Below are 16,998 nucleotides of genomic sequence, written 5' to 3'. Positions count from 1 at the left end.
TGTTTTTTTAAGTTGAAGAAATTTTCCTTGTAGTTCGAAATGTTACTTGTGTGGGCTGATAATCATTATCCGAATAAATGATGATAAATTATTTTGAATCCAGACACATTAGATGCATCTGATTTTAGAGTATATTAAATGCTTTTCACAAACAGCACTGAAGGTCATAATTTTAGAAGCAAAAAACAGAGGGAAAAAAGGAAAGAACGATACAAATTCTTCTTGTTCATTTTAACCTCTGCGTAACAATTCTTTCGCCTCATCTTCAAATTTTCAGATTTCAGACAATAGTGAATAGGACTAGGTGGTTTCTTCAAGGTTGACACTCCTTTTATCATCGTACCTTTCTTGTCCAGCATTCTCAAGGAAATCCTGAAGTTTATAGTCAAGGCCATGGAGTCTGTAGTGCTCTAACAAATTTTTGTATTTTGGAAGGGAGAGTGACAAAATAAATTAAGAAAAACAATAAGATAATCAGACCAACCAAGGAGAAGGGAAGAAATCCAGCTCTCAGTAGGCCTAAGGTGAGAAATTAACTGTCCTCAATTGAAGTAGAAAGGATTCAAAGGTAAATTGTCCTTGTTCCCTAAGTGTATTTTCACAAGACACTTCCTCATTGGTGATGACTGCATTCTGTACTGAAACAGAACTACAGGACTCCTACAAGACAATCTGGAACACAAACTCTTCCATGTGGGTATTTCAGCTTTGACACTACATGTTTTTCATTCAGTCAGGATAATAAAACAAAGGAAAGGTGTTTTAGTAGACTCACCAGTAGAAAAATAAGTAAAGAAGATGGTGTTTAAATTATAAAAGGTAAAATACCACAAAGTAAACAGCTGCCCAAATTCTCAACTCAATCTTTTACAGGAGGGCCATAAAACGCTGACGTTTTAGAAAAGAAGATCCCTTCTCTGTGCACACATTGTTTAAGAAAGGACCAAAACACGGGGCCATTTGGCCTATTGGCTCAGTGAATTACAAGTCAGAAAATTATAACTGGTCAGACCACTATCTTAGAGAATATGATACCCTAGGGAATTTGTAGGCAAGGGTACTCAACAACCAGCTTTGAGTCTCCTTTGGACAGTGAAGGGGACAAAACTCATTGTATTTTTAAGCAACCAAGGCAGGAAAGACAAACCATAACCAAACATAACCAAACGTTTCCAATTCTACCTCCCATTCCCATATATTGTTGCACGAGAATGGAAACGTTCAGAGGAAAGCAGAATAGAAAAAGGAACAGTTACTAAATCACACTCATGGGTTAAATAAATGATGGCGACAAAAGTCCTAAAACTAACCAAATTTCTTTATTTAAATTTATGCTGATCCCATACTTGTATCACTTGTAACCGTAATACAGAACAATATACAGTGTATCCTTTAAAAAAGTATTTGTTAAACAACTGCTAATGCTTTTTTAAGTACAAAATATAATGCACAGGTTTTGTGATTATACTATATTTTTGTAAGTGCATCCCTTTTATAAATAGATCTTTCCTTCTTAAATCCTCTGTGTAGATATATTTCTGGACACTTTGAGACAGAACAGGATTTTAAAGTTTCTCTAAAGCAGAACTACTATAAACTAACATGTAAACAAAAACTTTAAAATGTAACATACAGTGACTACCAATCTAACATCATTTGTAAAAAGAAAAGTGTGCAGTAACTACTTAATCAGCAGGATGTGCAAATTAGGGCAATAACATAAATGTAGATGGTAGATTTTAATTAAGGATGGTAAAAATGATGCATAGAATTAAATGAAACTGAAAATATCCAAGACGTTTTTTTTTTTTTAAAGTTCACATAAACCTATTTTATTATCAGGCCCTGCATGATAATTAAGCAGCAATATCAATTTAGTTAAGGTTTAGTGCTCAATCTGCATGTTAATATAGTTCAGTTTCAGGGCAAATTTAAAATTTGACTTATAATGTCTTGGGATCTGAAAAAAAGATCTATAAAAGGAGCCAGATAGAAGTTCTAGGTTCTGTAAATACATCAGATCTGACATTACACCAGAAAGAATCCCCCCTTTCTGAATTCTGCCTTTTATAATGTGATGGATGGCTTTGGAAGTTCTAGAAATACACAAGTAATGAAAAAAACAAAGCATCTAAGAAATAACATGTTCTCAAACCAAGGACAAAGATCACCATAGAAAAACCCTGACTACTACAAGCATATGTAGGGTTGCCCCTTAGGTAACCCTCCTTGGCAGAATGTGGACATGAAGGATGTTTACCATAATACCCATACAACCTACTGTAGCGGCGAGGCTTATTAATAAGAAAGAATTAAGTGTTCTGAGCTTTCCCAAATGAGGCCCCAACTCTCTGTTCATCTCTATGGTGCAGCCACAGAGAAACTATTCATGCAGGCTGATTTAAAGATGTTTTCTTTTGATAAGGGACAGCTCCCAAATGGGGATGCACTTAGCTAAGCCTGGCTATCATGATCAATGGTCATCCATTGGCGCCTATCTGTCTAGGGAGTGCCAGATGGACATCTGGACTGCATTCCTATGTGTCAGGAGTAAGTGATTCATATCTCACCTTGATCAACCAATCAGGGACTGGTAGGGCCGAGTAACCCACGTGGGACTCTGATGCCCATGGAACTTTCAGCCAATGAACAAGCTGAAGTTCCTCCAGGTAAAAACAGGCAACACAGAGGGCCTGAGAGAATTCTGTGAACTTTTTCGGACAATTCCAAGGAGAATTCCAGGGCAGGACAGCCCAGGAGCAGAAAGGCTCCCAAGGGCAGGACATTCTCTCAGCGCGCCTCCTGACCATCCTGAGACTCAGCCCGGACAACCACGGAACGGCCAGTGTGTCCGAGTGCCAGAACTTTCCTTTGTTCTAAGAGTCTAGAGCGGAGGTTGCCAGAGAGTAACCCGAGGATCCACCCGAGGTTAGCATCAGCAGCAAGCCTCATGAACAGGTCAGAACTGTGGACAGCTGAATCACTATTCAGAACTAGCTCTTCATCAGGAACAAACCGGTCCTCTTCCTGACTTGCTGGGATCCACAGTCATCTTTTCTCCTGTGCACAAACTTTGCTAGTTAAAGCCAACACTAACTAGCCGGTCAGTGAGCATCAGCAGCGCACCGTCGCAAGCCGCACAGCACAGCCTGGCACGGAGCCAGAGAGCGCGGATTGGACAGCAACAGCCTGCAACTGTTTCTTTGTGCCCGCAGGAGATCTGAATCCCCAGAGATTGGATGAGTATTCAACTTCAATGCATTACAGCTCGAGAATTCAATTGTTATCCCAACCAGTTGATATCAATTTCATTCCTAAGAGTTATGTACTTTTTTTGAGTATCTAATGTAGAAGTTATAACCAAGTTCAATTACGAAACGGTCTAAATGAATGATATACCGAACGTATGTCCTCTTGATATGTGTAACTCTTTGTAACTGATTGAATATATACCTTTTGTATTCTGATAACCCTCTCGATAAGATCTGTTAGGTTTATATGCATATTCTATGTATTAATAAATGTATCCTCGTGTATTAGTACCTGTGTGTGTGCGTTGTTTGAGTTATATCGCATGGTTGGATTCTAAAGCCATTAAAAGAATCATTTTGTGATTTACTGCTACAATTAATAATTGTCCCAGTAAATGCCCAAACCCTACAGAACTGGTGCCTTCAGAGAGCACACTACACTACCAAGCCCCAGTGTCTCTCTGTCCTAAATGACCAAGACAGGGATAAAAAATGACTTAGGCCTGGGTTGTAAGAAAATGTCCAACTCTCTGACAACCACAAAGAACTAGAGTACTGCTGGGCCTGGCTGTGGCATACTGTACAGGTCATGTCCAGACTGATCACAATCCAGCAGGTTTTTCTGGATTTTGTTTAGATTTAAGGTGTGGTTTAAACCTAAAACATCTGAAAGGAATAAAGGTTTCAATTAGTAATAAGATTAAGTAATTCTAAAGGTACAAGTAAAGGAATAAACCTTTACTTGTTCCATTCCAGCCTACGCATGCTGACGCAGCTACAGTACCTACTTGAACTACTTATGTAATTATTGTCAAGGGTTCAATATGGAATAAAAATGAAATAAGTCTCAAGAAAATCTTCCCCTGTAAATAACTGTTTGTGCATCAGGATTTCCATTTAATCTGTGTCCCAGTGTAAGAATAAAACTACTCTTACAAAACTACCAAAAAACGCCAAAAAATTCAAAATTATTTTGCAAAGATCAATAACAAAGTACAAAATACTGGACAGAAAATGAATTTTATTTGGCTGAGAATTAAGTACTGTACCTCATGGAGACAAGTAGAAATGGATGTAATGACTTCAGATGGATGACACAATTGAAAGCTACACTACAACACTAAGGTTAATTCCACACTGAAAAGAGAAGAAAAGAAACACGTTTCAGTTGTCCCACACCTGAAGAAGAAAATCTTATGTTTCTTTACTTCTCTTTTCAGCATGGAATAAATGTTTACTTGTTCCTTTGCACCCTATGCATGCTGACGCTGCTACCTACAGTACTTGAACTACTTCAGCCCACTTCTGCTGCAACCCACTATGCCTTCCGCTAAATCTTTTTCTTCTCTTCGTCATTCTTTCTCCTCCTCCCTTGGCTACTTGCCCCCTTCTCTCACAAAACCAGCATTCTATCTCTTCATAGCCATCTGTTCCAAGACCAGGCTTTCTAACCACCTCCGTTATAGTATCTCACACCCAAAGAAGGGTTCACAGACTAAACGTTGTGTTTCCTTTCTTCTCTTTTCAGCATGGAATAAACCTATTACTCATTCCTTTGCAGCCTACACATGCTGACGCAGCTATCCACCTGAAACACTAAACAAAAACAACCTACCTCTCAAAAAATGATGTTTTATGAGCTGAGGTAAGTTAATTGGTATCCTGGCCAAATTCGTCCATGCAATCTTATACAGTACCACTCAGTGGACCTCTTCCAAAAAAATATTGCATGAATTTCAAGTTACATTATATTGTGCTTGACTTGATTAATCAAGGTGATTGAGGCAGCTTTGCAGTAACCCATTATTTCCATTCTTTTGGTTAACAATCAATGACTTGAATGTGCAAAGCTTTGTGAAGAATTTCAACTGAACCATTTCTTTCTAAAGAGTACTTGCTGAATCTAAAAAATAGTTTGTCAAGTTATGAGATCTTTAAAACTATAAATCTCCTGTATTATTCATTTACGTTGTTATCGTTTGGACATGATCAGACTTCATCTAAAATTATTTGATGTTGATAATTATTTTCTTTTTTACAACATTTTGTTTGGTTGATTGGTTGACTGGTTGATTGTCCTGTGTCTGAATCCACATTCTTGTTACCCATGTGGTTTTAATTAGGAACTGAACTATTTATCACTTAAATACATACAAAATAAACAAATAATTTACTAATTAGACCTTTCAAATTGTCTTCAGTTTTGAAACTTATATAAAAATATAAAAAGTTATAGTAAAATGTAAATGTTTTCAAAATAAAAAACATAAAAAAATGTCTAATTAAGCAAATAACTCTGCTTAGCAACTGAATGCCTATATTGAATGAAAAGAACACTCACCACACATCAGTTGAGAGGACAGCAGAGTAATGAACCCAATTGATGGGGATTATTAGGGTGCCATGATTCATAAGGGCCAATGGGAAATTTGGCCAGGACACCAGGGTTACACCCCTACTCTTTTTTAGAAATGCCCTGGGATTTTTAAAGACCACAGAGAGTCAGGACCTCGGTTTTATGTCTCATCTGAAGGGCGGCGCCTGTTTATAGTATAGCGTCCCCGTCACTATACTGGAGCATTAGGACCCACATTGACCGTAGGGTGAGTGCCCCCTGCTGGCCCCACTAACACCTCTTCCAGGAGCAACCTTAGGTTTTTCCCAGGAGGTCTCCCATCTAGGTACTGACTAGGCTCACACTTGCTTAGCTTCAGTGGGTTGCAGAGTGATATGGCTGCTGGCTAATGACAGATAATGACAGTCAAAAACAAGTCAAAACTAATTCCACAGGATAAGATATAGGGCTCTATATAGACAATGATTTTGCAATGATTTTGCAATTATTTTATTCTCTAGAACAATATAATTATTTTCTTTAAATTGTAATAACTGATTTTTAACTACTCTGAACTCTTCAACCTACTCTAAATTGTTTAAGTAAAAATGTTTTAGTGATTGTCTGGGTCTGTCTGGGTCTCCAAATATTACAGAAACTATAGTTTTGAGAGGTTGGAGCTGTATCACCAGCATTTAGGGGATTAGGTGGGATCAAAACATCTGACAGAGGATTCTGGCATGTATTTCTATTTCTGTAGAGTGTAGTGCAAGTAGTGGAGAGATTTACAGAACTGCCTGAACCTGGCACATACATCATTTTTAGTTCTTACCAGAATAACCTCAGCAAAGGACTGTGAAGCCTGCAACCTACGAAACAGCAGTACTTAATGCTTTCAGATTGTTAACTTAAAAACTAAAGTTACACACACTTACAATGTACACTGAGATCCAGGCTTCACATATTTGTTGAATTCTTTTGTCTTGGAAAAATTAATTAAAAACTTCAAAACGTCAAGTACAAAAGCTGGACTGTATCCATGGCAACTAGACAAAAAGCCACTAGTCATCTAAATAGAATACTGCTGTGGTCTGGCCACTCAAAAGGCAGCATATGGTCTCAATGTGAAATGTCTGTTTCAATCTCAAGGATACTGGATTGAAGGTAGGCAAGACTCAGCTTGTACAATAAAAAATTGACAGCCTCCAGGTGACACTCATTTTACACTATGAATGTAATTTCTTGCAGGATGAGTCACTCCACATTCTTTGACATACAATTTTAATTAGAAACCTAGAATTATAAAAGTACATTACAGATAATATTTGAAGAAAAAAGTGACACACCTCTTTTTATAATTGGATCTTTCTTTCATAAAAATAAAGAGCTTACAGTGTATACCATGGTGTTGGTAAGGCTGAAAATTGTACATATTTAGTTTCAGTTTAGAAGAGTAATAATGATTACATAATGTCATAGGACTTCATGGTAGCATGCTGGTTAAAACTACAGCTTCACAGCTCCTGGGTCCTGAGTTTCTTTCCTGCCTACATGCAGGTCTCATGGTCTCCATGTATTTGCATGGGTTTTCCCAGGTAATCCAGTTATCTCCACAACCTAAAGGTATGCAAGTTCACGCTGATTGACTACAGTATATATTAAACTAGGACATTTTAAAAAGAGTGCTAAGAGATTGAAAAGCAGCTTTCAAAAATGATCAGCACTAACTTGAACTTGAACTTTATTGCCATATGTAACCGGTACATGTACTGGTACAATGGAATTCTTACAGAAAGTCTCTCAATTGTAAAACAAGTGTAAAAACACAAAGTGCAAACAGTGCATCAAGACAATATACAAACAAACAGTAGACAATGTACAAGTAAACATGTAGACAGTTTGAATGTATACAATACAGACGTGTAAACAATGACTAGAGATGTGCAATAAATAAGAAATCATAATGAGAAGCCAATTTGTGTTCAAATTATTTTTTGTCCGTTAAAATCAAAGCTCTTTTTGTTCAACTTTCTGTTAGGGAATATTAATGAGGACCCTATGCAGAAAAACCAGGATGAACTCCAGAGGAGTAGTCGATTTAACAGTCTGAGGTCTGAAAGCTGAAGGTAAACAAACCGGTGCAAAAGTACAAAACCAGAAGCGGAGCCATAAGCCGTGAGGAAGCCGAGAGTGAAAACCAGAACGATAACCAAAGTACCAAAGCAAAACCAGGAGACGTACTGTAGTCAGAGAACAAACCAGGGTCAGGAAGCCAAAAACCAAGTAGTAATTAACTGAGAAAAGTCAAGGTAGCTCTAACCAGGAAAAACCTAATACTGAGCACAGGGGAGAGCGTGAAGCAGCATTAAATAGGTTGGGGTAAATGGGCTAATTGGGAACCATACTGGAATGCGAGGTGGAATGACGAGTCCTCCAGGGGTGTGGCGTAACACTTTCTTACATGAAACTAATCACATGTTGAGAATTTATCATCTCAAAATCCTTATCAGAACAACAAAGTCTATGCACTGTCAAGAATTTTCAGACCAGAAGAGTTTGCTTCAAAACATTATAATGATGACTGCTAGCTTGCATTAACTTGTTCTACCTGTAAGCATTCTATAATTTGGTAGAAAAGTTTGATTTTCTTGGTAAAACCCACATATTGTTCCATTTCGAGCTGATATTTCTTTATATAAGTATGCAGGTAACCATAATTCATACCAGCTACATACACTAAATATACACCATAAATTTTAAATGCGTCTAAGATACTGTACATAAATAAGTCTTGTTGGTCAAAATAAACTGTTAAGTTGTTCAATCCAAATAAGGGTAATACTTTTATCTGTGATGAATAACTTTAATTTATCTCTCTCATTCTATAAGTACTATATGTACTGTGTGGTGTGTCAGTCATACAGGTCTATTTGGAAGCAATATGAGCCTACAGGGTGGCTGAGTGACTTGATGTTCAATAATAAGGCCTTTCAGGAGGGAATAAGATACAGTTTGCTCAAGAATGTTTGGCATACTTGAGAAAACTGAATTAAAAAAAAACGTATAAAATAAACAACACAGATAATGAGCTATATTTTATGCCCATAAAAGGGACAGCTCCAGACTTTTATTCTAATGAATTTATTTTAAAACAAATGTTTTTACAGTAAATGAAAAATACTAGTTTTTTCACAAAAACTTAGGTCCCAGAACTATTGGATATAAGAAAATCAACTAAAATGAAATCTGCAATGAAATTCTGCTTATTTAAACACAGCTCATTCCTAAATTGCATTGTTTGGACTTGTTACAATAGTGTATTTAAAAGAGGTAACACACCTGGGAAAACTTTTTGTCATCCATCACCATGGGGAAAAGGAAAGAACTGACAAATCAAAATGGTCAACAGGTTGTTGATCTTTGACAAATATCCTAATGGCTACAAAAAGTACATAAAACGTTAAAAACATCACTTAGCAATATTACGGCAATAATCAAGAAGTTCAAAACCACTACAACAGTGGTTAACATACTGTACCAGGAAGAGGACACAAGTGCATCTTGTCACCACTCACAGTGGATGGATGAGGAGGGGTCACAGTTGGAGAACTGCCGTGTCCTGTTGCATTTTGCGGTCACCAAGTCTCCAAATCAGCAATTAGATGGTACAGTACTTCCATGCATATTTGGTGTGTTGCCAGAAGAAAGACCTTATTGACAACAAGAAACAAATTGAAGTGGTTGGAGTCTGCCAGACACCATTGGGACTTTGATTGGAATTGGATGCTATCGTCAGATGAAACCAAAACTGCAATTTGGCTACCCATAATATCAGTACATTTGGCCTCAGAAAGGGAAGAATTCAAAGAAAAGAAACTCATATGGAAGTGGATCGTTGATCTTGGTAGCTGATTTTCTGCCACTGGCCCTGGAGCCCTTGTAAAGATCAATGGCATCATGAATTCTACTAAGTATCAGGATATTCTGGTCTTTCTGCCTCTGCCAGAAAGCTCTTAGTCACAGAGGTGGACCTTGCAGCACAACAATGACCCTAACCACACCTCAAATAAACAAAGAAATGGTTGACTGAACACAAAATCAACATCTTAGTCTCCAGGCTTAAACCCCATTGAAAATGATTTGAAGAGGAAAAAAAGGAATACAAAAAGGAATGTTCCAAGTTCCCGCCCAATGTGTTCATGTGTTCTCCAACTTTATTAAGCATTGCAGGAAAAAAAAAGCTTTGTGCTGTTACCCATGCCAGTGAAGGTTGCACCAAGTATTGGAAACAATGTATCCAATAACTATCTATGTTTTTGAAAAAAAAATAGAATTACTCATTTGAAAACATTTTGAAGTAATTGTATTAGAATAAAAGCCTGTAGTTTTCCCATTTCGGGGACATAAACTATAGCTCATTAATAATGAAGAGATATATGTTTTATGTTACAACAAGGTTTGACACACATTATAAATGAATCCATCTGTCAAATAACCTACAAGTTGTCCAGATTTAAGTTAAATACTGTACCAAAACACTATATCACATTATGTTTATTTCTTTATAATTTGTTTGTAATTTGCATCAAGTTTTGCAATGACATCCTGATGCCATATTAATGGATATTAATATGGAATCAGAATGTTCAGATCTTTATCCTTTGCCTCTCTGGATTGTACTTGCCTACTGGGCATGCCTGGTCTTTAACAAGGCTTTTTTGGATATCTACTCTATATACACTATTTACCGATTGAATTGGATGCATGTCAGATGGGGGGAGAGGGCTCTTAGTCTTTATCCTGATTGTAAATGCACTATTTCCATACTACTTTCCCATTTCCATATTTGTGTTGCTTGCTTGAGCATTTAGTTTAATGCTATATTTCTATTATTTTATTCTTTATTTACGCAATTAATCAAATAACATTTAATTCTATTATTTTTTCTGATGTTGCTATCTGCAATATTATTGCTTAATTCCATCAAAACAATGAACAATTTGGCTTTATTTATTTTTTTATTCTATAGCCTTGAATTATATTTCCCTATTAATTCACCAGTTTTAATCACAATGCAAACCAGAGATATACAGTACTACCAAAAGTAATCTGTGCTACAGAAAAGAAGAATTTTAAAAGCAGGAAAAATAAATGATTAAAGAAACATTGCTTTTATTTCTTTTTCTTTTTCATGCCACGGTATATTACTAAACCCTTATTGAATTCATCTTGCTTGGTAAGAAAGATTCTTTGCCCTCGCAATAGCTTTCAGTCATGCAGTTTTATTTGTCTTATTTATCATCTCTTATATTCTCAGGGGAAATTTTTATATCCAAGAGGTTGAATTTATCCTAGCCTTGTCAAGATGCTGACTGATTTGTCTTAAGTATGTAATGCCTTGATAGATGGACAGGGATCTTTATAGGTGGTCGTCTCCATGGTTATTGGTCTACTTTCTATTTAGAAATTCAATGTCCAAAAAGAAAAGGCAATGCTTTGAAGAACATCTTATAATCTTCTATTGTATATTCTTACTATAAAAAAAATAAAAGGAGAGATTATGGATTCCGGTATTGTGACTGTCAGCAGCACAATTGAACTAAATGAACAAAAATGATGGCTTTTTCACTAACAAAACAAATTGTCACTGTCAATTATCTTTCATGACAATGCTTTTTCTCCTCAAAAGACCTGAAAGGTAAGACTAAATTAAATAGTATTAGTCTCAAAGTACAATAGGTGGAAGTAAGTTATAATTTATAGTGAGCTATAACACCTGTTACATGTAAGGTGTTTAAACAGATCTAATTTCTTTATTCCCAGATAGTTACTTTGCAAGCTGTATTAAATACTCTATACAAACTCCAAGCAACCTTTTAATAGACACTTACTGTAGTAAGCTAACTTTAAAGAATCCATTAGTGATATAAAGTTACAAAGCACAAATACGAACTTATTTATAATATATTGTTCATTTCTGGTACACCAATTACAAAAGGGTATTTCTCTTTCCAAGAAGAGGAAACATTATTTTCTGGTTTAAAAGTACAGATAGAATAAGACAAAGAAGGAAATTAAGAAATACACCATGCAGTATCTCTCCTCAATGGAGAAAGTATTGAATTTTGTCACACAATGGCCTGAGCAAGGCCAAAGTAGGTCTGTTTTTTCTCAAACTGGCTCCGCCGCAAAAGCACCCAAGCAAACAAGTACAGTCTATTTACAGTGCTCCCAGTCCCCCACACCAGAAAACAAAACTAATTACTCAAATAAAGGTAAGTCCTCTATCTCTTGTAGTGTGCTCTCATGAGGCACCAGTTCTGTAGGGGTTTGGGCATTTACTGGGACAATTATTAATTGTAGCAGTAAATCACAAAATTGATTCCTTTAATGGCTTTAGAATCCAACCTTGCGATATAACTCAAACAACGCACACACACAGGTACTAATACACGAGGATACATTTATTAATACATAGAATATGCATGTAAACCTAACAGATCTTATCGAGAGGGTTATCAGAATACAAAAGGTATATATTCAATCAGTTACAAAGAGTTACAGATATCAAGAGGACATACGTTCAGTATATCATTCATTTAGACCGTTTCGTAAATGAACTTGGTTATAAATTCTACATTGGATACTCAAAACAAGTACATAACTCTTAGGAATTAAATTGATATCAACTGGTTGGGATAACAATTGAATTCTCGAGCTGTAATGCATTGAAGTTGAATACTCATCCAATCTCTGGGGATTCAGATCTCCTGCGGGCTCTCTGGCTCCGTGCCAGGCTGTGCTGTGCGGCTTGCGACGGTGCGCTGCTGATGCTCACTGACCGGCTAGTTAGTGTTGGCTTTAACTAGCAAAGTTTGTGCACAGGAGAAAAGATGACTGTGGGTCCCAGCAAGTCAGGAAGAGGACCGGTTCGTTCCTGATGAAGCGCTAGTTCTGAATAGTGATTCAGCTGTCCACAGTTCTGACCTGTTCACGAGGCTTGCTGCTGATGCCAACCTCGGGTGGATCCTCTGGTTACTCTCTGGCAACCTCCGCTCTAGACTCTTAGAACAGAGGAAAGTTCTGGCACTCGGACACACTGGCTGTTCCGTGGTTGTCCGGGCTGAGTCTCAGGATGGTCAGGAGGCGCGCTGCGAGAATGTCCTGCCCTTGGGAGCCTTTCTGCTCCTGGGCCGTCCTGCCCTGGAATTCTTCAGAATTCTCTTTAGAATAGTCCCAGAATAGTCTCTGAGCTCTGTGTTGCCTGTTTTTACCATGAGGAACTTCAGCTCGTTCATTGGCTGAAAGTTTCATAGGCATCAGAGTCCCACGTGGGTTACTGGGCCCTACCTGTCCCTGATTGGTTGATCAAGGTGAGATATGAGTCAGTTACTCCTGACACTTAGGAATGCAGTCCAGATGTCCATCTGGCACTCCCTAGACAGATAGGCACCCAATGGATGACCATTGATCATGATAGCCAGGCTTAGCTATGTGCATCCCCATTTGGGAGCTGTCCCTTATCAAAGGAAACCTTAAATCAGCCTGCATGAATAGCTTCTCTATGGCTGCACCACAGAGATGAAGAGAGAGATGGGGCCTCATTTAGGAAAGCACAGCAACACTTAATGCTGCCTTATTAACAAGCATTGCCGCTACACTCTCTATCTCACCACCAACAACCAACAACAAACGCTTAGGCGTTTTGAGCCTTTTGAGGCCACCATAGGCTGACTCACCCCAGAAGTACTGACACCAAACAAACAGTGAGTAACATCCATTTTGAGAGCGCTCTCCATTCACACCACAATACTCACTCATACCTGTGTTTAAGTATTTGAATGTATGTGAAATTAGGTATGTTTACTGTATGTACGTGAATGTATATGAAATTAAGTAATAGCAGTTACTAGTCAAGCCCTTAGTGTGCACCCTCAGGAACTTATCTAGCAACCGCTCAATGGAAGGTGTATGAATGTTGTATTTTCTGTGCTATCTGTACCCCGTGACAGACTCCTCTGTCACAAATTTATTTTGTTCAAAATTTAAAACCTAGAAGGTACTGTAGAAATTAATTGCTCATTTACTGAGATCTAAAACAGGAAGGCAAAGGGACTGAAACATACCGCCTAATTGTAAGAGGGCAACTGGATCTGGACAGTCAGTTGAGGGCTTTAGTCATCAGAGGGCACTGGTGAGACTTTCTAGTGACAGAGGAAGAACATAATAAACCAGATTATTAGAGAACTGACCTCACCTGGGTGAAGCTACTATCCTAAATAAAGGTTCAGTGAGTAAATGGTCTTGGTAAACTCAGGGGTGTCAGCCTATCACTGGCCGGTATATCGGCGAGTAGCACACCTCATGGGGAGCTAGATCCTCATTATCATGGGGACAGTGAGTATCTGGGTCTCAGGATGAGATGCTGAGCTACCAAATAAAATGAAGTAATTAAGCAATTAAGTTAAATCTTCTACAATATACTGTAGCATCTGAAACTGTTTATGATGATGTTATTAAGCAAATAATCACTTTCCATTTTTAAATTCCAAAAGGAATGAAATCCAAAAAGAATTGGTGTCTTAATGAATAACTTTAAGAATACTTTAGTCTAGGGAGTATGTTGAAGCCAAAAAAATATCAAGAAGAATCTTAGTTCTAGTATAAAATGAGGGGAAATTTACAGTTGGACATATATTTTAAAAGAAAATTTGTTTAAAATTTGAATTCTAAGTTGTGGATTACTCTTTGGTTGGTTGTTTTGGAGGTTGTGAACTCTTTGAGACTATTTATAAAGGGAGTCTGCAGCCATTTTGGTGCTGGATGCACTCATGAACTCTGACTTATGGTGATGGATTTTGCCTTTTTTTCCCTGACTTATTGTTCCTGTAAGAATATACAGTAAGAGCAATAATTTAAATAATGTCGATTTTTAAGTCTAGTGTCTCATACAGCTGGTGTTTGTCTTGGAGCTTTATGCTGTAGAATTAAATACTTCATGAATGGGATGATGGTCCCTCTTTATGTTACCACCAACATTTCTGATGCTCATTTATACAGCTGTCAGAATTGGAGCAACCGAGATTAAAAAAAATACCTTGCTCAGAAATATGTCAGAATTGATTCTTTTCTTCTTGTGGATAGCACTATGATTTGACAGAAAACTAAAAACACATGCCACTCCTCCACTCCAAATGCAGGGTGAACATCTGAACTCTGATGTTTATTGAGTGACACTTCATGAAATAAGAAAGAAGAGTGAAACCAAAGGATAAAAAATTAATTCCAAAATAAATATGAGTTATAGTAAAAATATACTGTATATGAAAGATAAATATATACTATATATTTACAGTGATAAAGGCAACATATTATGCAGACTTCTTCAAATACTCTATTACATATTAATTAAATGGACAAGGCACTTTGTAGCCATAGGTTCCAATCGATTGGACATAAAATTATTGGAAGTGCTCATTTTAAAATGTAAAATGACCACTGCAGTAGCAAAGCAGTTTCTCTGCCTCCTTTGTACATTAATGCAAAAAAAACATTTATATTATCAAAGGCTTCATTAATAGTAAGAACATGTTAAGAAAAATGTATTTCTTTGCAATGCTCTCCTGCTCATGATTCCATTCAATGTGCACTGAAATAGAATCTCCATGAATATGCAGCATCAAAATGTATTTTATTTTTCTTAGCAAAACAATTAATTGCACACATTTTAACGTTTATTATTTTGATATACAGTACAAACATTACAATGATAGTCAGATTTTTTATGGTTTTGATAACTTTCTAGCACATGATGAAATCCAACAAATCCATTTGTGATAAATGCAGATACTGCAGATATCTGTATGTAGCCCACACCTTTCATATATTAATTTTTGAAGAAAAAAAATATTTTGTCAAATGATGAGCCAAGTGAATGCTGCCTCACTTTGCTTCCTCACCAACATAAAGCTCATTGGGAGAAAATCACTAACTAGTACTATCAAATTTGGCAGATTCAGAGGTTTATACTGTAGTTTTTCTCTGTAATGATACATTTCTGAATTACAAATCTTTCCGTTTCTGATGTGCTGTATGTAGCTCCTACAAAGTTTACTCATTGGCACCAATTGTTTTGCCTAAACCTCAGACCCAGCCATTCAGAATGTACGTTAGATAAAGCAGAATTTTGCGGTGCACACACACCTCAGAGCACCATACTGCATCACACTATTTTGAAATATTCTATTATTGGAGCACTGTTTTATAAAGCTGCCAGGTGGAATGCTTAATATGATATGTGGAAGCATATGGTCTGTTGCCAAAAAATGCCTGGTTTTGAATCCCAGTCAGTGCTGAACCCCTTGAGACAATCTTTTTCCAGTTATAGAATTCCAGTGGTATACTGTTTAGATGATTATTAATTTTAAACTGTGTATTACAGTATGTTAAATATTAAATTAATTTAAAAAGAAAGTAAGGCTATTTTACCAAAACAAATGTACTCAAGTAGGTATATATAAAGGTTTATTATTATACTGTGGTTGTTGTGAACTTGATGTGCTTCTTTCAGGCTTACATCCGCATTGAGATAATCTAATTTTATTTTTGTCTCAATGCAAATTTCAGCAACAAGTAATCAGGAAACAATTTAACTTTACATTTTGATTATGAAAAATATATTTAACAGGTACTGTACTGTATTGGCTTTAAAGCCATATGGTCTCATGCATAATATATACTGCACCTAATGTACATACAGTACATGGCAGTGGTAGCTAAATATAAAAAATACAATATACACAACAATATTTAACCTTCTTCATAAACATTTTATGCACCAAAGTCTTTAACTCAGTAACTTGCAGTGGTTATTTTGGGAAAGTGTTGATGTGCTAGTTCTAATTATTATTATGTTATAATGTGTTAACCTTTTTTTAAGAATATGTAATAAGAAAACTGTTCTGGCTGTTATTGTAGTACAAAGTTGTAGTACTGATTTAATGCCACTTAATAGGAAAAATCAATATGGAATCGTGTAACAAAATAAATTTTGGCAGCTAAAAATATCACTTGTGGGTATTTTGAAAACATTGTGACATGTTTGTTTTTATTAATTTTATTGTCCTTATAATTGTAATGAACAATGAAATGCTCATAGACTGTAATGTAGCACACTGAACCCAAGAGACAGTGTAGTACAGTGGTTTAGACGCTTGCCTACTTAGAAGGTAAAGGGTTTGATTCCAGGACAGAAAATTGCTTTGATTTTTTTAACATAGCCAGATATATAAAAATTAGTTTATTATTACAGCTTGTTGTGAACGCAATATGCCTCTTTCAGGTTTACATCCACATTCAGGAAATCTATATTTGATCTTAATGCAAATTTCAGCAATGATTAATCAAGAAACA

The sequence above is a fragment of the Atractosteus spatula genome, chromosome 6 (genome assembly GCF_055471065.1).
Source record: "Atractosteus spatula isolate fAtrSpa1 chromosome 6, fAtrSpa1.hap1, whole genome shotgun sequence".
Taxonomy (NCBI): Eukaryota; Metazoa; Chordata; class Actinopteri; order Semionotiformes; family Lepisosteidae; genus Atractosteus; species Atractosteus spatula.
The sequence above is the reverse complement of the archived record's forward strand: the minus strand, read 5'-3'. Positions refer to the sequence as shown.